The sequence below is a fragment of the Ascaphus truei genome, chromosome 3 (genome assembly GCF_040206685.1).
Source record: "Ascaphus truei isolate aAscTru1 chromosome 3, aAscTru1.hap1, whole genome shotgun sequence".
In the NCBI taxonomy this organism is placed as follows: Eukaryota; Metazoa; Chordata; class Amphibia; order Anura; family Ascaphidae; genus Ascaphus; species Ascaphus truei.
In genome coordinates, this window is record NC_134485.1 from 372,115,704 (window position 1) to 372,142,447 (window position 26,744).

Genomic DNA, 26,744 nt, shown 5'->3' on the forward strand with positions numbered 1-26,744 from the left:
TTTGTCATTATTACATTAATTCCTTATTGACCTTCAATAAATCCCAAAAGCTCTACAAAGCTCTATAAAAGCTCTAATTATATCAATGCAATCGTACATTATGGATAATATTTCATTTATTAATTACTGAGTCCTTCAGCATATGCATAGTTGTTACATTTTAAGTATTGTTTTTAAACCACCACCGTTGATGTATTTTTCTGTATGGTGGGGTGATAATGCTGGGTCCGTGAGTAACACTCTCCCCCTTATTGACACCGAGGGATGACGCTACGGTCTCCATGACTACAAATCTAGCTTGTAAACAATCATCTCTTGCATGGAGTCCGTCGCGTCACTTCCGGTTTTCAATTTCCGGTTTCGTCACTTCCGGCCAACGGAGCCGCGGCTGTGATTCATTTGAACCATAATTAGAAGTACTATATCAAGGGGGTCCCAGCATTACATTTTCACTCTCTGACGAAGCGCCAGCTAGGCGTGAAACGCGTAAGAGCTACCCTCCATTCCTCTGTCTGCACCATGATGTTCAAATAAAGATTACCTTTTAACCACAAGCTGTCATCCTGATCATCTTTGGCTGTGCCCTGACACACTGCGTCCTGCAGCATACTAATCTTATCGTATATTTGGATGACATTCTCATTTTCTCTAAAGATTTAGAAGAGCACATTCGCCATACCAAACTGGTACTCTCTAGGCTTCATGCTAATCGCTTATATGCCAAGATGGAGAAATGTTTGTTCCAACAAACGTCCACAGCCTTCCTAGGCTATATTATCTCTAACCAGGGTTTTTCTATGTGTTCTCGACTGGCCGCTGCCAAATTCTCTCAAGGCCGTGCAGCGCTTTCTTGGCTTTGCCAATTATTACCGGAAGTTCATCCGTAATTTTTCTTCCATTGCTCTACCCATCACCGCCCTGACTAAAAAGGGTGCTGACCCTACAACTTGGTCTCCCGAAGCCATTGACGCCTTCGAGTTTCTCAAAAAGGCCTTAGTCTCTGCACCCATCCTACGGCATCCTGATACTTCGCTTCCCTTCACGTTAGAAGTTGACGCCTCTGATGTAGGAGCCGGTGCAGTACTCTCTCAGAGATCCTCTCCCCAGGAGAAGCTCCATCCCTGCGGTTTTTTTTCTCGGAAATTCTCGGCAGCCGAGAGAAATTATGATGTTGGGAATCGTGAGCTACTGGCCATAAAATTGGCTCTTCAGGAATGGAGACATCTCCTCGAAGGTACCAAGGAGCCTGTGGCCATCCTCACCGATCACAAAAATTTACTGTATATTGAATGGGCTCGACGATTAGGATCTCGTCAGGCTCGTTGGTCTCTGTTTTTCTCCCGTTTCAACTATACAATTTCTTATATTCCCGGTACCAAAAATATCAAAGCAGATGCTCTCTCTCGCCAGTTCGCCACGGAGAACAACTCCAATGAATCCGCTGAATCTATTCTCCCTGCCAAGTGCATAATTTCTGCCAACAATTTTGATATTTTGGATGAAATCATCAAAGCCCAGGTTCACATCCCCAGGAGACTTAAGGTGCCGGAGGGACGCTTATATGCAGCTCCACGTTTTCGCCACACAATTCTTCTTTGGGGTCATTCTTCTAGATCTGTGGCCATCCAGGCTTCAAGAGAACAGCGGATCTTATTAAACGGACCTTTTGGTGGCCTGGGATGAACAAAGACATTTTTGATTTCACCAAAGCTTGTCCGGTCTGTGCCCAGAGTAAATCCGCTCATCACAAACCTTCTGGTTTTCTTACTCCTCTTCCCATTCCGGAGCAACATTGGAAACATATCTCTATGGACTTTATTGTTGAGCTCCCCAATTCTAAAGGAATGAATACCATTCTTGTTGTTGTAGATAGATTTTCCAAGCATTCGCACTTTATTCCCCTCAAGGGCCTTCCTAATTCTGCTACTTTGGCTGATATTTTTTCTAAAGAAATTTTCAGATTACACAGTGTGCCTATTTCAATTGTTTCTGACAGAGGTTCTCAATTCATCTCTAAATTTTGGCGGGCGTTTTCTCAGAGACTTGGGATTTCCCTTCTATTTTCTTCTGGATATCACCCTCAGACCAACAGTCAAATGGAAAGAATGAATTAGACTTTAGAGCAGTATCTCAGATGTTTCGTCTCCAAGTCTCAAGACAACTGGGTGGATCTTTTACCATGGGCCGAGTTTGCAATTAATTCTCTTAAAAATGAATCTACGCAAGAGTCCCCTTTCTTCATTAATTTTGGATTCCACCCTAGCAGTCTTCCCCTCTCCTCTTCCCCTTCTGGTGTTCCGGCAGCGGATTCTCATGTCTCTACTCTTCAAAACTCTTGGAGGAAGATTCTGAAGACTCTACAAACTGCCGTCTCAAGACAAAAAACTAAGGCAGATCGACGACGCCAACCGGGTCCTTCATTTAAACCCGGAGACAGAGTGTGGTTGTCTTCAAAAAATATAAGGCTCAAGACCCCGTCTCTGAAATTGTCCCCGAGATTCTTGGGTCCCTTCAAGATTCTGGAGAAGATTAACCCAGTCGCCTACCGTTTGGCACTTCCTCCCACCATGAGGATTCCTTCTGTTTTCCATGTGTCCCTGCTCAAACCTTTCATCCAAAGCTCCCACTTTCCGGACCGTTCTCGTAAACCAAACCCTGTGACCATTCACGGATAGCAGGAATATGAGGTTCATTCCATAATCGACTCCCGTTGGTCCAGAAACAACTTACCGTTCCTCATTCATTGGAAGGGGTATGGTCCAGAGGAGCGTTCATGGATTTCTTCTCGTCATATTCACGCCCCCAAACTCCTTTGGCAATTTCATCGAAAATTTCCCCAGAAGCCATGGCAGGATCGCCCGGAGATCGATCCTCAAGGGGGTTATACTGTGATGGTTCAGGGGATTCCTGATTCTCAATGTGTCACCATCACCCCTGTTCTCCCTGCCTCTGACCTTCCTCCTCCGCCTCCTCGTTCATCTCTCCCTTCCTCCTCCCGTACCCGTTCCTATGCGCCCTGTCTGGACGCACGCCCAGCTGTCACACGCGTTCCCCGCAAGGTGAGCGCTTATCCTCAAACTCCCGATTCCTCCCGCGGCACTCATTGCTCGCGGCGCCCCTCGATCCCCTCTCCTGCCACGTTACCTCCTTCAGCTGCTCCTCCTGCCCCGTCGCCGTCCTTGGCGAGTGCCCCGGCGGCGCGACACTCCTCACGCTCCCTGGCACACACTGTGCGAGCGCACATCCAGCCCTTACAGAAGTCGCGCACATGCTCCACTTGTAGGTCTTCCCTGAGCCCTGGTTCCGCCCCTCATAGTGTGCAAGCCATTTCCCTGTCTGATCTACCTGTCTCCTCCCTTTCTCCTTCTGACCTATCTCTGCAACCCCTCACTCTACCCTCTGCTCCTCCGCTCTCTCCCATTGGTGCTCCCTCCTTTATAATCCCTGTCTGTCCTCTAGCTCATTGCTCTGCATAGCTTCTTGTGACCCCTGTGTGTGCAGTCTCTATGCTTGGCTCTCCTGTCACTTTCAGTGCTGGTTCCTGTCCCTGTTTACTTTTGGATCTCCCTGGCTTGAACTCTGCTTTGAATTGGATTACCCTGCTTTCTCCTGCCCTTGGACCCTGCATTCGGATACGTTTACGCTGCCTTCTCCTATCCTAGAACACTGGCTTATGTACTTGATTACGCTGCTCTCTATTACCCCTGAACTCTGGCACACGGACATTACTATCCAAACTCTCATACCCAGGAAATTTAAACACTTGGACAAGTGACCTCTGGGGGTCACTAAAAGCCCTAATAGCAGCACTCAGAGTCGCCATACACAGATAAGTATATGGTAAAAACTGGATAAAAGTATAATTACTAGGACCAAAAATAAGGGTGTATAGACCCTAAGCCAGGAGACTACAAACAGTAGTTAAAACCAAAAAATAATAAAATTTTATTAATATACCAAATAGACGCAACTCAACAAATATAAGGAACATATAAACACACAGGATATTAAAATCCTCAAGGGAAGGGACGGTTGTGAAGTGGTATAGGAGACAGACTCGTGTATAAATATACACTTAGCTATAGGGAAATACCCTGAGGGATAGAAGGTATATTAGCTTAACAGTGTGTCCACTTTCATGGGTACATAATGCGCAGGTGACTTGATACACAATAATGATATTCGTAGTGCGCAATGTCAAACACTAATAAGGATATCTCCACACTGCCCCGCAATACAGATAGAAATCGGCGTATAGCGCGACTAAAGGGAGTGTAACTGGAATGCAAACAGATCAATGAGGGAACACCTGATGCCTAAGGCTATCGTGCCTGGACTTAAAGACCCGAAGTAGCTGATAGCTATCTCCTAATGTCCGGACAAATATCTCGGTGTAGAAATAAACAGTGTGTCCCTGTGTCTGTTTCTAAACTACCTTCTCTTCATGTCTCCACAAACACAAACCGTCCTTCCTGGTGTGCGTCAAACGTCTGACGTCACCATACCCCAGGGGTTTGTGTTTGTGGAGACATGAAGAGAAGGTAGTATAGAAACAGACACAGGGACACACTGTTTATTTCTACACCGAGATATTTGTCCGGACATTAGGAGATAGCTATCAGCTACTTCGGGTCTTTAAGTCCAGGCACGATAGCCTTAGGCATCAGGTGTTCCCTCATTGATCTGTTTGCATTCCAGTTACACTCCCTTTAGTCGCGCTATACGCCGATTTCTATCTGTATTGCGGGGCAGTGTGGAGATATCCTTATTAGTGTTTGACATTGCGCACTACGAATATCATTATTGTGTATCAAGTCACCTGCGCATTATGTACCCATGAAAGTGGACACACTGTTAAGCTAATATACCTTCTATCCTTCAGGGTATTTCCCTATAGCTAAGTGTATATTTATACACGAGTCTGTCTCCTATACCACTTCACAACCGTCCCTTCCCTTGAGGATTTTAATATCCTGTGTGTTTATATGTTCCTTATATTTGTTGAGTTGCGTCTATTTGGTATATTAATAAAATTTTATTATTTTTTGGTTTTAACTACTGTTTGTAGTCTCCTGGCTTAGGGTCTATACACCCTTATTTTTGGTCCTAGTAATTATACTTTTATCCAGTTTTTACCATATACTTATCTGTGTATGGCGACTCTGAGTGCTGTTATTAGGGCTTTTAGTGACCCCCGGAGGTCACTTGTCCAAGGGTTTATCTGTACCAATATTCCCTAAGCACCTAATCTTTTATTCATTTATACTACTAGGTGAGCGACTAGTCACTCTGTTTATGCGATACCCAGGACATTGCAAGTATCTGCTAACCTTTTCTCAACAGGGCCGGCAAAGCACTACCACACTCCGGGCACGCCCTCACTGCTGTGGGTGCATGTTATAACCTTACCCACCTCATTACTGGGGACTGGCCAGGTCTGCGGGCATACAGGCGTTACACAGATTTACTGTTTTCTGTGCCCCAGACCAACATACTGAAATCCCCGACCCGTTCGCGTTACCAAAAACATTAAGGTTTGTGGCCCGTGCGGATTAACGCTGTGGGGTCCATGCTTTTGAATGGGATCCCACACTTGACGGGCCATCAGGCGAGGAAATAAACAGATACTAACTAATCCAGTGTTGCCTATTCTTGGAACGCAACTGCAATCCCTGCGACGTCGTTTGGCTCCACTTCAAACTCTGACTCCAGCTTCACCCCCCAACTTCCTTCTGCACCGCTCCTCATCACAGCCCTAGTCCGCTTCACTACGTAGGTTCCGCCACTTTGTGGGAGAGAACTACTTGGTCGAGCGCAGTCAATCCTGTGGCCCACCGCAGATGTCTCCTCCCTCATTCCAGCACCGATACCATGCACTCCGACCTCCTCTTCTTCCCAGCTGTCTCACTCCACACTTGGGCTCCTTCTTCATCTCACTGGTCGATTCTCCATGTTGGAGATAAGATTCTCCGGTGGGTGAGATCTCCTATCCCTATTCCTACCCTGCTCCAACAATTTCGAAGATGCCCCTCACTAGCTTTAACCTGTTGAAGTCCCCCAAATGCTGCTTAACCACTCACCCCGTTCTTCAAGGCCTCCACCCTAATTGCATCTAACATCAGTTCTATTGCCTCCATGCAGTCACCCTGAACCCTACTACTCCCTGCTACAATGAAGTGGAGAGAAATAGTGGTGCTCAACAGTAGTGTGTGCACTGTAGACATATAATCACAGTCCATAAGAGAGTAGGAACACTATAATTCTTCCTTAAAGACACAGTCCATAGGTGTATATAGGGGGGCAAACACAGATCTAGCGGTCAGTCTGCCAGACTACCGCATAAAAAGGTCAGTGATGCACACCCACTTAGCACTTATACATCCCCAATATAGGGTCAAAAGTATAATGATAAGGGCTATAGCCCCTTACCTGCCCTTGGGGGGTATCTTGAAGATCCTGTAGAGATAGTGTTCCAAGGCGTGCAATCCTGAAGTAGAGGTAACTGGTAGTAGATAGAGCAAAGGAGCACAGCCATCAACGAAGATCCAGAGAGGAAATTAATTTATGGGCAATTCCAGAATAAAAGACAGGGTAATTTATTATCAAGACTCACAGGAGGAGGAAAAACACAAAAGCACCAACGCGTTTCGTCCCGTGGGACTTTCTCAAGGTGTACAAGTCTGACAATATTGTCTTACCTATATAGCTCCCATTTTGCACCAAAAGTCCCGCAGTGTAGCGCCGTGCATGCGCAGCTAGGACGCGTCGCCTCACCATGACGCCCGCCCATGCACCCAAACATCCGGCGCATGTAATGACGTCATCGGTGTGCATGCGCATCCACAATGATATGCATGCTGGCGCCACCCCTGCCGGGCTAAAGGAGAGAATGTTTATTAAAAACCAAAAAATGTATTAATAAATGTAAACAAACAAAATTAAAAACTGATTATCAGCATAAGAAAGCAAAACATAACAAAAATCACATGTCAAGAAGATGTATCACACACAAGAAGAAAAACAAAACCATATAAAAATTATAAAAAAATCAAATATAAATAAGATCATAAACACAATCATTCATGAATACCTGAATATATCAAAAAAATGTATAATCTCAATGCGTGTGAATAGTAAGTCATTTTTATCTATGTGAAGAAATAAGTATTATAAATAAACAGATATAACCATATTAATAACTATAATATATAATAAATAACACAATCAAAAAGAATATATGTATATATTTATATACTTCAACTCCACCTGAATAGTTTTAGGGACCATAGAAGGAGTATAAACCAGAAAATAAATTAATGAAACATATAATACTCAATATAAAGATTTAAATATTTAAAGAATATGGAATTGATCAGAGTGATTAACCCAAATAAATCATAGAAAATGGGATAGGTCCCAATCTATGTTCATACCATGAGGCATTCTGATCCTTAAAGTAAAGATCCAGAATGCTTCACGTTGATCCAACTTTTTGGTCTTATTACCTCCCCTAGGTAGGGGTTGAATGGACTCTATACCTTGAAATCTGAAAATTTTAATTCCCCCTTGGGGGCAGTGAGTGAATTGTTTGGGAACAGGATGATTCAAATCTCCCCTAGAGACCAATCGTAGGTTTTCCATTATACAAATCTTGAGATTCCTAATAGTTCTCCCTACATATTGGCTACCGCAACCACAAGTGATGAGTTAGACAACGTAGGAAGAATTACAATTGATAAATGTTTTGTATGTTATTGTAGTTTCACTAGAAATAAATGTCTCTGACATATTCATATGATTACAAATGTTACACTTATTGCACGGATAAGAACCCTTAGGGAGATTTCCTGTTCATTTCTGAGGAAAAAAGGCTAGGTGATAGACTATTGGCAAGTGTTTTTGCCTTTCTATACACTACATTCGGACCTGAAGAGATAAATTGTTTTAGGATGGGGTCTAGAGAGAGCACTGCCCAATGTTTCTTTAGAATTAATTTAACCTGTTCAGCCTGAGTGCTAAATGAGGTAATAAACAGAGGTGAATCATTCATTATAGACCTCCGCTTAGGTCTGACTTATTCATCTTCTAGACATGTGATTTTTTTTATTTTTTGCTTTCTTATGCTGATAATCAGTTTTTAATTTTGTTTGTTTACATTTATTAATAAAGTTTTTTGTTTTTAATAAACATTCTCTCCTTTAGCCCGGCAGGGGTGGCACCAGCATGCATATCATTGTGGATGCGCATGCACGCCGATGACGTCATTACATGCGCCGGATGTTTGGTGCATGGGCGGGCGTCATGGTGAGGCAATGCGTCCTAGGTGCGCATGCGCGGCGCTACACTGCGGGACTTTTGGCGTGAAATGGGAGCTATATAGGTAAGACAATATTGTCAGACTTGTACACCTTGAGAAAGTCCCACGGGACGAAACGCGTTGGTGCGTTTGTGTTTTTCATCCTCTTGTGAGTCTTGATAATAAATTAAGAAAACCCAGAACCTCAGCAAGCTCTTTTTGGAAACCCCTGAGTCCCCACAAAATATATATATATATATGTGTATGTGTCAAAATGGAGTGCTATTGAGCGTGGCATATGTATACAACAGACGACAGAGAAGCCCAATGCTAAATCCAACATGACAGAAATACACAGTAAAATTAATCCCTGTCTAGACAATTAATGATCCACCTGGGTTTGGAAGTTTAAAAAGCAGGCAGCGTGCAGTCCATAGTTGCCTGTGACTGGTCTACAGAGGGACACTAGGGGCTTCATGCAGTGAAGTCTGATAGACAAAATCGCCAGGGTTTTTAATTCGCCATTTTTTACCGCATTGGTATCATGGTATGAAGAAAGCCCCGAATACCATTGATAGCAACATTTGCAAACATGGTGAGTAGCTGACGATGAGATGATCGGCCCTCTGAAAGGGTCTCACCCAGCAAGTTGATTCTGCTGCAGAGAGATAGAGATGCCTTTGAATTGTAATGGCTTGTTTACTGTTTTTGTTTTCTTACAGATTTGTTAGCGTTTTTATTTAATAATGTATTTTATTGGCTACTGGTTTTAATTTACGTGTTGCCTAGTAGTTGTATTAATTAATTGTTGTATTGGTTATTGCTTTTATGTATTATATGTATTGTTGGCTAGTGGTATGATTTATGTAATTGATTGCCTAGTGGTTTAAAATACATTATTGAATGCCTAGTGGTTTTATTTCTTTAATTGATTGGCTAGTAGTTTTATTTAGGTAATTGCTTGGTTTGATAGTGCTTTTATTTTCTGTTTCTGGAGGTTTAGGTGCTTGTTGTATATGTTTTATTATTGTGTATTTTGGACATTCATGTTTTTGCATTAGGATGACCATTGACTGCTATAGTAGCTTGTCTTGCCCATATTGTATGGGTATGATGTACTACTATGCCAATCAATGCATACAGGGTGGGTATATTGGGTCCGGGGTCGGTGGTTAGGCCTCCCGGGTGGGTAGTGGGGGAGGGTGGGTTAACCCCTTAATTACTATAGCGGTTTTTAACCGCTAAGGGGTTAGGGGGCCATTAGATTGTATTTTTGAATGTATTCTTGCTGGCATCGGAGGACATGGCCCTGCAGTATGCTGATGAGGATGCCCTTCATGATGGCAGGGTTAAGTAAAACGTTTTTTTAAATTTTGTTTGAGGGGAGGTGTATTTATTGAAATGTAGGCCATCTATATGGTACCGCAGGCCAGCGGGGACACCCGGGGACCACCCGAGGACCCGTGGAGACCACTCTGGGACCCCCGCCAGCCTGTGGTATTAATCTTGTGTATAAAAAAAATAATTATGGTTTTATGTGGGGGCATAGGGGGTGGGTGGGTTGTGTATTGGTGTTTATTACATATTGTAATAGTTATTGGTGGCCTAGTAGGGCTGTTGTGTGTATTTTTGTTTATTGTGGGTAGCGGGGGTGGGTGAAGGAGATAGTAGCCCCAAGGATGGGTGTTTAGGCCTACCAGGTGGGTAGCGGATGGGGTTAACCCCTTCATTACCTTAGCGGTATTAACGGCTAAGGTATTAAAGGGGTTAAGTCCACCCGCAACCCCCCCACACAAGGCCTAAACATGCACCAAAGGCCAAATACTACCTTCACCCACCCCCACTACCCACAATAAGCATGGCACTGGTGGTAAACCCCTTCATTGCCTTAGCGGTTAGCCGCTAAGGTAATGAAGTTGCTTGTAAATGCATTTTTCATGCATCAGATAAATGCCGGGGGTCTCCGGTGGTGATATTAATGGATATCAGCTCCGGAGTCTCCCGGCATCAATCCAATGCAGGAAAAATGCATTTTTTTTCCCTAAGTGCCGTCTCGCCGCTAATCGGCATCTTCTCACCACCTTCTTGCCAACTTTTTCTGGTGGGACAATTTGGAGAGGAAATCTCAATTCTAGAGCAGCGATCAGCCTCGATAAGCTGATCGGGGCTACTAGAATTGAGCAGGTTTGAGAAACTAGCGATAAGTGGCATATCGCCGCACGTTTGGCGATTTTTTTTTCTCTGCAAAAAAACCCAACGATTTTTGCTCTCATCGCCGGCTTATCAGGGTTTACTGAATTGCTGTAAGCTTTTTTGGCAATAAGCTGGCGATAAGTGGCTTATAGCTATATGTGGCTTATGGCTATAGCATGAGGCCCTAGGTCTGAAGTGTGTCCATGTGTTATATTATGTATATGGACTTTTAGCTGCTGAAGCTGTATTTTTGTGTTGCTGAGGAAATGCTGTATTTTGTGATGCAGAATTTTGGCGTAATAAAAGCTTACATTTCCTTTTCCAAATGCAAGCCTCTTGTCGTTACCTCTGCATGCATCACCTACTGTTGGTGTTTCAGGTGGGATACTAGAGGTGGCCCTTTGATTTTGAAGGGCCACCGGAGACCATCAACATTGCTGCAATAGGAGGCACAGCAACCAAAAAGGCAGGCCCAGAAAACAGAGAGGCTCCTTTAACTGCTGGCATTGGCTTTCATGCAACCCGCCTGCTACTTAAAATGAAAGTAACAGATGATCCAGAGGCATTCCTTCTTGCTTTTGAGAGGGTTGCTACCACAAACGGCTGTGCCATGCTTCGCTGTGCAACTACTTTAGCCCTGCTTCTTATCAGAGAAGCACAAGCGGCCTAAAAAAACTCTCTCCACAGAGCAAAAGTTGGACTATAAACAGGTCAAGGCCACCATTCTGGACTGACTAGGTCTGATCCCTGAGACTTATCACCAGTTCCAGACCTATCAAAGTACACCCAAGAACCGGCCACGAACCATCGTATAGCAACTGCAAGATTTTGTGTATCCATTTGCTCAAATCAGAGGAACATTGTACATTTCTTGGAACAGTTCATCCAAGTTCTGACTGCTCCTGTCCATGACTGGGTAAAGGGACATGCTGCAGGGACCTTTCCTGCGGTGGTGCAACTTGTCGAGAACTTCCAAGACATGAAGTCCCAGACAGGCACATCTGCTCCAGAGACACAGGTGACTCTGACCAGTGATGAGGAATGTGTGAACCCCACAACCAAATCTTTATGGGAACAGCTGGCCCATGCTGAAATGCTCTAATGCAATGGAACTAAAGCGGAGATGTGGAGACTGCACGGAGATACCGTCCCCAAGGTCCACCCAGTCACTGGTTCTAGAGGCCTACATCCTCCCAGAGGCATTGCTGGATCTGTACAAACCAGAGTCGATGAGCTATAGAGCCTGCGGAGAGCAAGGACATCACCTAGCCGACTGTCCCAGGATGGATTGCTCCTTCACCCAGACAATGGCAACATGGCCTCAGCTCACTTGAGAGAAGGATCACGTCCATTTCTCCTCCAGGTCCTGATTGCTGGAAGGACTTTACAAGTCCTCGATTTCGGCTCTACCAAGACGCTGGTGCTCAAAAGATCTGGTGGACCTGAGGAGGTCTCCTACGAAGCCACATATTGCATTGAGCACATCCACGGAGATACCCGATGTTACCACAAGGCTCTGGTATCCTTGAAGGTACATGACCAAGAGGCTTCACTGTTGGTGGGAGTACAAATATAGGCAAAAGAGATTGGGCACTGCAAAACGATGAGGCTGATCGTAGTTGATAAAATAAATTTATTAAGGCATGATAAGCCAAAAAGTTAAAACAACACAGGAGTCCCCTGACGCGTTTCTCGCCTCACAGGGCGCTTTCTCAAAGGTGGTGGGAGTAGCTTTGTCGTTGCCCACTCCTATTATCCTGGGCCAGAACTGGCCCTATTGCTATTCCCTGTTATCTGCCATTTCTTCCAAGCCAGGTTCTCAAACGGGCAGCCCATGGGGCCCTCTTCCTATTTTCCCCTGACCTCTACCACCAGAAGCAATGAATCACTAAGTCCCGAAAGGAAAAAAAAAGAAACGGAACTGGCGTGGGACACGGAGTACGCAAACTCATTTGGAGGCGCAACAATACATAATAGAGCTTGTCAATCAATAGATTTAACAGCAAATAAAGCAAACATAATCTTATCTATCTAACCATATTAAGTTAGAAGCATTAAAATGCATGACAAATTAGGAACTGGGGTCATCAACAACCCATTTGGCAAAAATAGACCAAGTATACTACACTATGAGAAAAACAAATCTGTATGCTGCACAATGCCATACCCTGAAGCTATTGGAAACATTCCCGGCACATGACTTGGGTTGCAACATTATATTCCGTAATAGAAATCAGACACACCATATGTCTGTATATTTCTTAAACTGCTGTATAATTTAGGAACTGCAATCAAACCAGCTCAGAGACATACCGCTAGCTAATTTCTGGCAATTCAGTGTAACAATGTAAATATATAAATAGACTGCATATATATTATAGGTTAAAGACTTAGATTTTGCTAGCACAATATATATATAACAAACGACAGAGAAGCCCAATGCTATATCCAATATGACAAAAATACACAGTAAAATACTTATATATTCTCTTGTAAAATGGTAATTTAGTTAACCCTTTGGCCAAAGCGTTGTAAGCTTGCGAGCCACGACAAGGCAGACACCTGTTCACAAGTCCTAACACTACCAGATAAAATACTAATATATCTCTATTATGATTAAAATTCTCATTTACCTCTATTAGGAGGGAGAAAGACCACCATTGGATCTGTATCCAGTAGAATGAAAGGACCTACTGTACTCACTTGGGAAGTGGGGAGGGGCAGGCTTTAAACCTGGGAAGGAGGACCCACTAACCTCCAACAGCTGAGACAGCTGAAAATGTGTGTTTTAGTACAATATATATACGGATAGCCAGCAATTCCTTTATACTTATTTATCTTAATACACTGGCGACACACTTTATTCGAGCTCGGCTAGTCCCACGAATTCGGGTATACCCGGGTGTATTGAGGTTTGTGACTGTTTTCTGCCCGAGTACATTGGGTTATTTTCCAGGCAGGGATTGAAGCATTTTATTCCCGCTGGCTGCAATACTGCACAGTATATATATATATACTGCATTACAATTCATGAATTTATGCCATCTGGTAGACACGCGAAGCATTGCAGCCTATTAAATCCTAATCATTATCATTTAACAGATCAGCCGCCCGTCAGCCAGGCATGAACCCAGGCTGGGAAGGCAAACACAACGGGGCTTGTCAGAGGTGAGGAGCGGCGCATTCCAGGTATCTGCCAGGTACATACTGGGTATTTGCTCGAATAAAGTGTGTCGGTGCAGTATCTTCACTGAGAGTGGAAAACCTCTTGTGGCGCTGAGGATAGAAGCAGCCTGAAATGTTACAAATGGACTGTTGAAATTGTCGCAAGTCCTGAAATATGTACCCCAAGAGAAAGGAGACAAAAATGTAGAAAAACACTACAATAGCGCATTACCCAAATAACATTAACATAACATGTTTGGACTGAGCAATTTAATACTCCAAGTTGGAGAGATAAAAATGTGTACAAATGTACATCAATCAATAAAATGACTACTGAGTGCTTGAGCACTCCAATAAAACTTTGCTCCATCGATGGGAAAAATTGGAATCATACTCACCAAAGGGGACTAGGACATACGCCGTTTGTTTATTGGTCTTTAGCTGGATAAACCGCTCGCAATTGGGTGCATCATGCCAGTGATCTCGAGGAGATCCGCCTTCCGTGCTCAAAGCACAATGCTTCCGGAGTCTCACCGATCGGCTCCTCTGCTGACGTCACCGCTGGTATTCACTGCTACGGAGTCCTTGCTACGCCAAAATTGTCCAACGCGTTTCGAAACTCCTAATTGTGGGTTTCTTCATCAGGGATGGATACTAAGTGGGTATGTGCTCATATATATACCCCAAAACTTTCATGTTAAACAATTAATCTAAAATAGATTGTTGGCTGACGGCCATTAAAGCCGCATTGGCCTATAATGATCGTAGAACTTGAATCATTAATTAGTACATACATTAATGTAATCATTGTAACAAAAGATTACATCATTTCCAGCCCACTCGGCCCAGCCGAACGGATTATTTTAATATGTTTAGATATTAAGAAATGTACTATCTTGTGGGTCTGGTTTAAAAGCCCGCAAAAGATACTGGCTCTGCTATATGTTAATGCTCATGGGGGGCGACCATTTGTCTGCAATAGACCCCCTGATCAAAGGCTTCACAACTCTGATTGTGTACACTAGGGCAGAGAAAAGCAGAGCTTGAGTTGTCTGTAAGTGCTGTAATTCACACTTATTGACAAAGGATTTCCTGACCAGATACACATATGGTAGACTTTAAGGCGCCCTTTCTTTAGTGTGGGGCTAGAGAAATGAGACCCCAAGTGAACAATGTGCGCATGTGCCAACTAACTGGGGGCATGGTCCAACAATGCTTCCCACGTTAGCTGGCAAAGGGTGATTGGATGCAGGTAATTGTTAACCAATGCCTGGCACCCAATGTTAAGGGATAGGGCTGAAACCCCATATAAACGAGTGTAAGCCCTATGCCCAGTGTCTTCATGGTGACTTCGTTTTGTATCCTGTATCGAGAATGAATTGCCAATCCATATCTTGTTTGCTTCATTGCCCCAAACCCTGAGTAAGTGTTCATATTCTGTGTGTTATTTGTATATCTTGTGTGTTCACCTGTTTCAAGGAATAAACTATATTTATCATATCTAAGTCGAATTCGATTCAACCCAGAGAGATTTGGTGTATTACTATAACCCTGCACAAGCTCCCGTGACAGGAGGTCATTAGTTATTTTAGTGAGGTCTGTTTCAGTCGAGTGAGCAGTGCAGAAGTCAGATTGTAGAGGGTCTAGGAGAGAATAGGTGTTGAGAAAATGGAGCAAACAATAGAATACAAGACCTTCAAGGAGTTTAGAGGCAAAAGGCTGGAGGGAAACAGGTCAATAGTTAGAAAGACAGGTGGGGTCTGTCACATACGTGCTTGCCACAAACTGGTACCGGACCGCGGGGCTGAGGTGGGGATGCATAAACACCGACCTTAAGCCACGGAGTCAGGTCCGGAGTGCGGATTCCATAATCAGACATAGCCAGGTCAGGATTGGAGAAGGTAGGGTAAACGTTATCCAGGCAGGGATCAAGGCAGGCGGCACAGGAGCGGTGGTCGAGGAAACAAGCCGAGGTCATCAACAGGAAATCTTGGGTGAAGGTACTTCAGCACAGGAGGCTAGAACCTTGAGAGAAGCCACTGCAGCGGAGATGCTTCAGCGAAGGTGCTGCAGTGCATCAGGAAAAGGCCAGGAGTACACTCCACTTGGAGGAAGCAGGAACCAGAGGTGCAGACACGCCACAGGAAATGCTGGGGAAACCAGCGTAGCCGCTACAGCGCGGCAAAGGCGAAGTCTGCCAGGAACAAGTAAAGCAGCGCCGGGGCTGCTATGCAAGAAGGCCTTGGGATGCCGGGGACTGGAAGCAGGATACAAGGCACAAGGAGCCCAGCAGGCCAAACATGGAGTCTGTGACATGCACAGTTACTTGCCGGAGCAGAGTTAGGAAGTGGTGTAGGATGGGAGGAGGAAACATGGGATATTCTGACGTATGGATTCCACCTTTTCCTTGAAATAGTCAGCAAAGTCCTGAGATGAGATGGCAGAAGAAGAAGAGGCAACTGAGGGTGGTCTGAGTAGAGAGTCAAAGACAGAGAAGCGTTGGCGTGGGTTAGACTTGTGCGTGTTGATTAGTGAAGAAAAGTAGGTTTGTTTAGCCTGAGAGAAGGCAGAGTTGAAACAGGATAGCATAAATTTGTAGTGAGGGAAGTCTGCAAGAGTGTGAGAATTCCGCCAGGGGCGTTCAGAGGAGTGAGTGGAGGAACGCAGCATGCACGTGTGGGAATTTATCCAGTGTCTGGGGTTAGAAGGGCGAGGACGGCAGAGAGAAAGCGGGGCATATAGATCAAGAGAGGCAGAGTTGTAGTTCCATATGGAAAACCTTAAATAAGCATTGCAAAATTACAGCAACATACTGTAAGGGGAAAGGGGGAGGTAACCTTCCCACACTTAAATTATATAATGCAGTGCCACTCTTAAGATACACAGGAGACTGGAACAATCACACAAACCAATTCATAAATAGAGCAATAGAGCAACTAATGAGTCTGGACATAAACCTAAAATACATGGTAACCAAAAAAGTGGCAATATAGCCAAAAAAGTGTGTTATTTTTTTAGTGCAACACATCCATGTTGCACTGCCCAAAATAACACACTTTGTATTGGATCCATTAAAAAGATCATCCAACAAAAAAAGAGAGCAAATACCGCATTTATTTACTATTACCGGCTACTCATCACGTTCCGATATTTATCGGAACGGAATTAAGGCAAAAAGAAGGCAAATATTTTATCACCTACTCCAGGCTGGCGTTAGCCCTATCTTTTCTATGTACAGTATATAATAACCAATATACTGGCCATTATATACATACTGTAGGTAAGATAAGCTAAACCAATAGATGATAAAATAGTAATTAAAATACATTACAGCAGGGATGCACAAACTGGGGGGCAGGAGATTTTTGTAAGGTGGCGCGGTGGTTGCAGAGGACCCCCGCACTCTTCCCCATGGCATTTAAATTAAATGCTGAGGGATCGCATGAGGCCTCTGCAACCTATTAATTACCGAGATTCAGGCGGCTGTTGACGCGGCGTCAAATAACGCCACGGGGTCGCGTGACGTCACATGACACTGGGAACTGAGGTAAGGGGGCGCGAGCACTGGGGGCAGCAGGCAAGGGGGGTGCAGCTGCAAAATTTGCACACCCCTGCATTACATCACATATATATGTATGTATGTATGTATCTTTATTTATATACAGTAGCATCATTCACGTACATAGAGCTTCACAGCAGTAATACACGTGATAATCATATAAATAACAAATACAAATAAAACATAATGGGAAGAAGTGCTTTCAGATATAAAACTGACATTTAGGGAAAGGAGTCCCTGCCCCAAAGAGCTTACAATCTAATTGGTAACAGTTGTGATTGGTCATTCAGGAAGCACACTTCATCAGTTGATACAGTACATGAAAAAAGAAAAACACATAGTGCAATCCTGTATAAACAAGAAGTGGGAATTAGGGGGCTCAATAGAGGTATTCTCCTTCCGGAATGTACACTCACAATCTTGAGCAGACAATCAAGCTCAGAGATCCCAAGGTAAGGGGCAGGACTTGTATGTGTAGTCAGCCTGAATTCTTCACTTGAATGCAGAGTAGGAGGCAACTTCAAATGGACTCTCACATCAGATGCAAGGAAACACAAGATGGAGACAGGATAGTGCTGTAGAGGGTAACAGTGTATTGATACACACAAAGGTAAACAAATGTGAGCTCACATAACAACCCTCAACATGGGCTTTGTACGAAAGGCTGCTGGGTTATTCTTCCGGTGAAGAGCTGCGGTTTGTGGGAGATCTCACACACGGGCTGATGTGCAGTCAGTCCCTGCAATCCCGGTGTTCCCCGACTTCCGCGTTCCACTCACGTGTTCCAGCCAACGTCCCCATGTGATGACGTCAGGCCCACCGGATCTTGTTCACCAGACCGCCTAGGCTCAACTCTATGCGTTCCGCAGTTTCTGCTTTGTCAGGAGTTAATGTCCAATTGACACTGGATGATGTTAACTAAATAGCCTGCTCTGGCCAATCAAAAATAACCTGCAGGCAGCATCCGTTGCCACGTGATCAGTGGGCAACGTATCTTATGCCCAAATTTAACGAAACAGCCCTAAATGTCTTCACTAATCTAATATTCCTGCACAATTTGACAAAGACTATGAGGCCATCAAAGCTGCATTGCTGCACCATTTCAATATCACCGCTGAACTCTACAAGCAAACGTTCAGTGCCCTTCAGCATGGTTGTACCGGTGGCACTTCTGACATCTTTGTGCAAGCAGTGGATTGGGGTGCTGGAAATAGTTGATAAAATATATTGTGTAAAAAGAGAAAATATGACATGGCTAATAAAACATTTTGATTTAATAGCCAAATATATATATATGTTTAGAATATAATGATTTATAAAATTGTGTATAGAATTTATGTTAGTAATTAAAACATATCACAGTGTGATATTGTTCCAGTCCAGTGTTTGGCATCCCAAATTGCTCTTGTGTCTTAAACAGTAGAGTTAGGAATTAAATAATAAACACAATCCCAGCAAGCTCAGAACCCCAAACCCCACCACGTCATATACAGTATGTGTGTGTGTCAAAGGGAGTGCTACTGAGCGTGGCCTAATGTATAGAAAAAAAGATAGAGAAGCCCAATGCTATATCCAATGTGACAAAAATACACAATGAAATACTTATATATTCTCTTGAATAAGAGTCATTTAGTTAAACCCTTTGGCCAAAGCGTTATAAGCCTGCAAGCCACATCAAGGCATGACCAGTAAGCAGGTCCTAACACTACCTATGCAAATTTTCATTTACCTCTGTTGGAGGAGAATAAGCTCAATGGGTCTGTACTGCACAGGAACATGAATTGTAGGCTTATAATGCTTTGGCCAAATTGTTTAAATAAATTACCCTTATTCAAGAGAATATATAAGTATTTCACTGTGTATTTTTTGTCACATTGGATGTAGCATTGGGCTTTTCTGTCTTTTGAAGTAAATAATAGCAATAACTTTATTTCATAAAGAGCTTTTCTCTTAATAGAACTCAGAGCACTTCACATTCACATTATAGCACACGGTATGCAGCACATAGTAATTTTTACAGACACCGTCCCTTCCCAGATACATTTACAATCTATGTTATTGGTGCCTGATGAACAGGGGAATAACATGACTTGCCCAAGGTCACAAAAAGCTGACACCAGAATTGAACCAGGCTCCCCTGTTTCAAACTTGAAACACTCCTTCTAAGTAATAGCTGATGAATGTCTACATAGAATCATGATCACAATGGGAAATTGTCGTCAGTACGCAACTGTGGATTTCAATTACTCACCAGCTTCTTCGTCATGCAGGTCACTAGTATCCATAAAAGATGCCAGTCCAACAACTTCGGTTGTGAAAATTACCTCCATCATCCTGCGCTGATACACAGTCATTGAGGTCCTGCTGGCGGTCCACCATCTACTTTCATGGCCCCTGCGTGTTTCTTTTTTTGTTTTCTCTTGCTGTCTACCCATTGCTATTGCAACATTTCTGTTGTTCTTTTGGCATTACCTAGTGTCACGCCTGTATGCCCGCGAGACTTGCGGGGCGCGCGCCGTGGCAAAGGAACGGCGTCAGAGGCTGCCGGAGCGGGACAGGAGTGGGTAAGCGAAGGGTGTTTGGCAGGGGAAGGGACAGAGAGGGTGACGTCAGTAGCATAAGAAGGGGAAGGAATCCCCTGAACCGTCACAGTATCCCCCCTTGAGGATCGATCTCCGAGCGATCCAGCCATGGTTTTTGCGGAAATTTTTGATGAAATTGTTGGAGTAATCTTGGGGCATGGATATGACGTGCTGGTACCCACGAACGTTCCTCCGGACCATAGCCCTTCCTGTAGACAAGGAACTGGAGTTTGTTTTTAGACCAGCGAGAATCAATGAGGGATTGGACCTCGTACTCTTGTTGTCCTAGGGAGGAGACTGGACTAGGTTTACGAGAGGGAACCGAAAAATGAGAACTGTGTACAAAGGGCTTAAGGAGGGAGACGTGAAACACGGAAGGGATCCTCATGGTGGGGGGTAGGTCAAGACGATAAGCGACTGGGTTGATTTTCTCTATGATTTTAAATGGGCCCAGAAATCTTGGAGATAGTTTAGGAGATGGCGTTTTGAGCTTTGATATTCCTCGAGGACAACCACACCCTCTCACCAGGCTTGAAAGAAGGCCCATGTTGACGATGACGATCCGCCTTGGTCTTCTGTTTGGCAACCGCAGATTGTAGGGTTTTGAGGATCCTTTTCCAAGAGTCCTGTAGGGTCGTAACATGAGAGTCGGCCGCAGGAACGCTAGAAGGGCAAGAAGATAGAGGAAGACTACTGGGGTGGAAGCCAAAAATTAATGAAAAAGGGTGACTCCTTGGTAGACTCATTTTTGAGAGAGTTGATTGCAAATTCGGCCCATGGCAAAAGATCCACCCAGTTGTCCTGTGAGTCAGATACGAAGCATCTTAGGTATTGCTCTAGGGTTTGGTTCATCCTTTCGGTCTGACCATTGGTCTGAGGATGGTATCCAAAGGAGAATAGGAGTGAAATTCCGAGTCGCTGGGAAAATGCCCGCCAGAACTTAGAGATGAATTGAGATCCACGGTCAGAGACAATAGAAATGGGAACGCCATGTAATCTGAAAATTTCCTTGGAGAAAACATCGGCCAGAGTAGCAGAATTAGAAAGACCCTTGAGGTGAATAAAGTGTGAATGTTTCGAGAATCTGTCTACTACGACCAGAATGGTGTTCATCCCTTTGGAATTGGGTAGTTCGACAATGAAATCCATCGAGATATGTTTGCAGGGTTGTTCCAGAATGGGAAGAGGCAAGAGGAGTCCAGAAGGTTTGTGGTGGAGTGTTTTACTCTGGGCACATACAGGACAGGCATGAGTAAAGTCGAAAATATTTTTGTTCATTTTCGGCCACCAAAATGTCCTTTAATAAGAACTGCTGTCCTTTTGAAGCCTGGATGACCGGCAGCTCTAGAGGAATGACCCCAAAGTAAAATCTTATGGCGAAAGCATGGAGCTGCGTAAGCATCCTTCTGGTACCCTGAACCTGCTGGGAATGTGAGATTGAGCTTTGTTGATTTCGTCCAACACATCAAAATTGTTAGCGGAGATTATACATTTGGCAGGAAGGATAGGTTCTGTGGTTTCCTTAGCTTCGGTTCTCGTGGCGAACTGGCAAGAGAGAGCGTCTGCTTTGACATTTTTGGTACCAGGAATGTATTAAATGGTATAGTTAAAGCGGGAGAAGAAGAGAGACCACCGAGCTTGGCGGGATCCCAGACGTCGGGCCCCCTCGATATACAGCAAATTTTTGTGGTCGGTAAGGATAGCAACCGGTTCCTTGGTACGTTCCAAAAGATGCCTCCATTCTTGGAGAGCCAGTTTAATGGCCAAAAGTTCACGATTACCAACATCATAATTCCTTTCGGCAGAAGAAAATTTCCGTGAAAAAAAAACCCACAGGGATGGAGTTTTTCTTGGGGAGAAGCCCTCTGGGAAAGAACTGCACCAGCTCCCACGTCTGACGCGTCGACCTCCAAAGTGAAGGGGAGGGAGGTGTCCGGATGGCGTAGGATGGGTGCGGACACAAAAGCTTTCTTGAGACCCTCAAAAGCAAGAATAGCCTCTGGGGACCAGGAGGTGGTATCGGCGCCCTTCTTGGTCAATGCTGTGATGGGAAGAGCAATAGGTGCGCAAATCACATCAGGACATGTAAAAGAGAGTAAAAACACAAAATAGTGCAATATTGTCTACTTCAGCAAATTGGCTTCAATGCTGGAAGTTCTATAAAATTTGCACTCACGAGTTTAACGTGAAATGAAAGCGTTGTGGTTATTCAAAGTTACCAATTTATGTCTCCAGACAGGTACTCCAGATCCACATAGAGGGGGGGAAATTCCATGTACAAAAGAGGGGAAAAGCAAAATAGTATAGTACTGTTTTTAATGTTAAAAACACAAAGTATTCCACTTACATAAGTGCCTTTGTTTGAGAGCATTCAGACCACACTGGGTCATAGGGTCAGACAAAATATTCACAGCAACAGCATCTGCTCCACGGCCGTCACAGCAAGTACTGGGCTGATTAAAGTTGTCCTCCACTCTAGATGTCATCAACAAGGGCTCCTTTAGTGGTCACTGATATCACCCAACACACGTTTCCACTGTAAAGTCTTCCTCAGGGGCTAATCAGATTAGCCCCTGTGGAAGACTTTACTGTGGAAACGCGCGTTGGGTGATATCAGTGACCACTAAAGGAGCCCTTGTTGATGACATCTAGAGTGGAGGACAACTTTAATCAGCCCAGTACTTGATGTGATGGCCGTGGAGTAGATGCTGTTGCTGTGAATATTTTGTCTGACCCTATGACCAAGTGTGGTCTGAATGCTCTCAACCAAAGGCACTTATGTAAGTGGAATACTTTGTGTTATTAACATTAGAAATAGTACTATACTATTTTGCTTTTCCCCTCTTTTGTATATGGAATTTCCCCCTCTCTATGTGGATCTGGAGTACCTGTCTGGAGACATAAGTTGGTAACTTTGAATAAGCACAACGCTTTCATTTCACGTTAAACACGTGAGTGCAAATTTTATAGAACTTCCAGCATTGAAGCCAATTTGCTGAAGTAGACAATATTGCACTATTTTGTGTTTTTACTCTCTTTTACATGTCCTGATGTGATTTGCGCACCTGTTTCTCTTTCGTTTGCTGATTGAATTTGGTTTGAATTGTACGTCAGGAGCTGCACTCATTAAGGATAGTATATCATCTGTGTTTCCTTTGATCTGTTGTGATATTATTTGCACTTGATTTTTCTTTTCACGATGGGAAGAGCAATAGAAGAAACATTTTTGATGAATTTCCTGTAATAGTTGGCAAAGCTGAGAAAACGCTGCACAGCCTTGAGTGAATTAGGCAGCGGCCAATCGAGAACAGCTTTTAGTTTTTCTGGATCCATAGAGAAGCCTTGGGTGGAGATGATGTAGCCTAGGAAGGCAGTAGAGGTCTGGTGGAACAAGCATTTCTCCATCTTGGCATATAGGCATTTAGAACAGAGCCTAGACAGCACTAGTTTGGTATGTTGAATGTGTTCCTCCAGGTTTTTAGAAAAAATGAGAATGTCATCCAGATATACTATGACAAAAGTTCTCAACACATCGCGGAAGATGTTGTTCATGAACTCTTGAAAGACGGCAGGAGCATTGCCTAAACCAAAGGGCATAACCAGATACTCATAGTGTCCTGATCATGTATTAAATGCTGTTTTCCACTCGTCCCCCTCCCTTATGCGAATTAGGTTATAGGCGCCTCTTAAGTCGAGCTTTGAGAAGATAGAGGCCCCCTGGAGACGGTCCAACAGTTCAGAGATTAAAGGAAGGGGATACCGATTCTTTACCGTGATCTTATTAAGTCCCCGAAAGTCTATGCACGGCCTAAGTGATCCATGCTTCTTCTTCACAAAAAAGAAGCCAGCCCTGGCAGGGGAGGTAGAGTTGCGGATGAATCCTTTTTCCAAATTTTCTTGGATGTAGGACGTCATGGCCTCAGTTTCCGTAACGGACAGATGGTACGACTTAGACTTAGGCAGGATGGTCCCAGGAATCAGATCGATAGGACAATCGTACGGGCGATGGGGAGGCAGAACCTCAGCTTGTACCTTGTTGAACACATCCAAGTACTCATGATATATGGTTGGCAGGATCAATAGATTAGAAGGAACGGAATCCAGACTGGCAAGCACCGCAACAGGAGACACTGCAGGAGCAGAATCCGCAGACGAAGGCCACTGGATGGGTAGGGTATCGGTCCAATCAATGCGCGGATTGTGGAGTTGAAGCCAAGGTAATCCTAAAATAAATTGGACAGTAGGAGATTGAAAAATATCGAAGATTATTACCTCCTTATGACCGTCAGCCAAGGTCAGTGTGAGAGGGATAGACTCCCAAATGATAAACGCTGGCTGGAGTGGTCGGCCGTCGAGGGCCTCGAGTCCAATAGGAGTTTTCCTCCTGACCATGGGAATTTGATTCTCCGAAGCGAAATTCTGGTCCAGGAAGTTACCACCAGATCCAGAATCATTGAAAGCTTTTACCTGCAGGAAAAGGTTAGGACCCTCCAGAGTGGCAGGAAGCAAAAACTTATTTGGGAGAGTTTCGTGGAGAGAGGGGCAAGGAGAGACAGTACCCAGTAGAAGCCCCTCTACCTTTACTGGGTGTGCCCGTTTCCCGGCTTCATGGGACAATTCTGGAGACGGTGATCCGGAGAAGCACAGTAGAAGCAGAGTCTATTCAGATGGCGACGTGTTCTCTCCGTGGCCCGAAGTTGCTGACTGCCGACTTGCATCGGCTCCGCAGCCTCCAGTGCCAGGAGAGGTGTTGTAGGCTACCTGTGAGAGACAACAGAGGAAGAGAGAGAATGAGAACAGTGCCACTCGTGCCGTCGCTCCTGAGTACGCTGATCCATGCGTACGCTCAAGGTAATCAACTCCTCCAGGGACGAAGGCCGGGCATGTGTAGCACGATCGTCCTTCAAGGTGTCTGAGACTCCGTGCCAGTATGCGGCGGCGAGTGCCTCATTATTCCATTGGGTCTCTGCGGCAAGAGTACGGAACTCGATTGCGTACTTGGCAGCAGATCTTCTGGCCTGTGAAATATGGAAGAGAGAGAATTGGCTGTCTCGCGCCATGCAGGAGTATCAAACACTTGCTGAAATTTGCATCTGAACAGAGTATAATCTTGAATTAGTCCGCTTTTACGTTCCTAGAGGGGAGAGGCCCAGGCGAGGGCGTCTCCGGTGAGTAAGGCGTAGATGTACACCACCTTAGAACGACCAGTGGGAAACAGGGAGGGGGACATCTCGAAATGCACCTCGCATTGGTTTAGGAAACCACGGCAGGCGAGGGGGTCCCCATCATAGCGATTAGGTGAAGGAAAACGGGGTTCAGAGCTGGCATAGGTTGTGGCAACCGGGGGTGTTGGAGCCATGGGGGTCTCCTGAAGAGAGATTTTAGCCAATTACTGGGAGACTGTGGACAGCTGGTTACTCACAAATTGTAAGGCCTCCATAGAAAGACATGTACCCACCTCAGGGGGTCTGCATTTGTTGGGCTCTGCATAATGTCACGCCTGTATGCCCGCAGACCTGGCAAGACCCCAATACTGAGGTGGGAACGGTATTACCACACACCCACAGCAGTGGTGGCAATCCCGGAGTGTGGTATGGCGTTGCTGGGCCTGTTGGAAGAGAGTTAGTATACTTGCAACGTCTTGGTGATATAACGTAAGAATGGTCGTGTCCGTGCGCCAAAGTCCAGGGTTCCAGAAAGCAGAGTAGTCAAGTTCATAAGCCAAGTCCAAGGGTTCCAGAGGTCAGCAAAGTAGAGTTCGTAGCAGGGTTCAGGGGTAACAGAGAGCAGGGTAGTCCAAGACGAGCAGGGGTCAAAACCAGGGAAATCCAAAGATAAGCAGGAGCAGGTACAGGCTGGAACACAGAGAGAGCAAAGCATAGGACTGCACACACAGGGATAACAGGAACTATGCAGAGCAACGATAGAGAGGACAGACAGGGATTATAAAGGAGGGAACACCAATAGGAGAGAGAGGAGGAGCAGAGGGAGAAGTGGGAGACAGCAGGGATAGGTCAGGAGGAGACGGGGATCAGACAGAGAGATTGCTTGCAGGGCATGGGAGGAAGAGTTAAGGGGTTGACAGACCTTAGAAAAGGAGTGTGTGCGCGCCCTCTGTAAACTGAGAATGCGCGCGCACAGGCTGCATCACGAGACGCGCAGAGCGCCGCGCCGCGGGCACACCTGCGGAGGGGAATGGAGGAACGGAAGGGACAGCCACCGGAGGTGAGGGAATGGAAGCGGAGGCTGAGGGGACCTAGGAGAGGGGAGCGTCGCCGCAGGGGTTCGGAGACCGCGCGGGTGCGCGAGACTTGCGGGGCGTGCGCCGTGGCAAAGGAACGGCTGCCGGAGCGGGACAGGAGTGGGTAAGCGAAGGGAGTTTGGCAGGGGAAGGGACAGAGAGGATGACGTCAGGAGCATAAGAAGGGGAAGGAATCCCCTGAACCGTGACACGTAGAGCATTTATGTTGCTCAGGATGGTAGGCCATATTTAATTTTTTTCTGCAGTGATGGCGCAGTAGCACTGCTCTCCAAAAAGCTTGTTAAGGTTTTCCACAATGCCATTTATTGTTATATACAGTTGCTCATCAATGGACTGTGGATCCATAGAAGCGAGAACATTGGAGGCTTCCTCTGCCATGTTGTTGCATCTCCGCACGTGTGCGTTATGAATAAATGCACATTTTCAGTTTATACTTTAAAAAAATTCCTTCATTATATATATAAGAAACTACCACACATGCGTGTTACAATTTTATATGCCCATGGGTGGATTTTGTGTTGAAGAATAGAGTATCCTAGAGGACTCACAATAGTCATTGTATAAAGAAGAACTCCATACGGTAAATACTCGTGTTTCCATCTCCAGGGTAAGACTGCGACTGTCCCAAAGTAGATCAAGTACTTGAAGAGAAGTGGGCACTGCGAATTTTTCAAATCAAATGTTTTC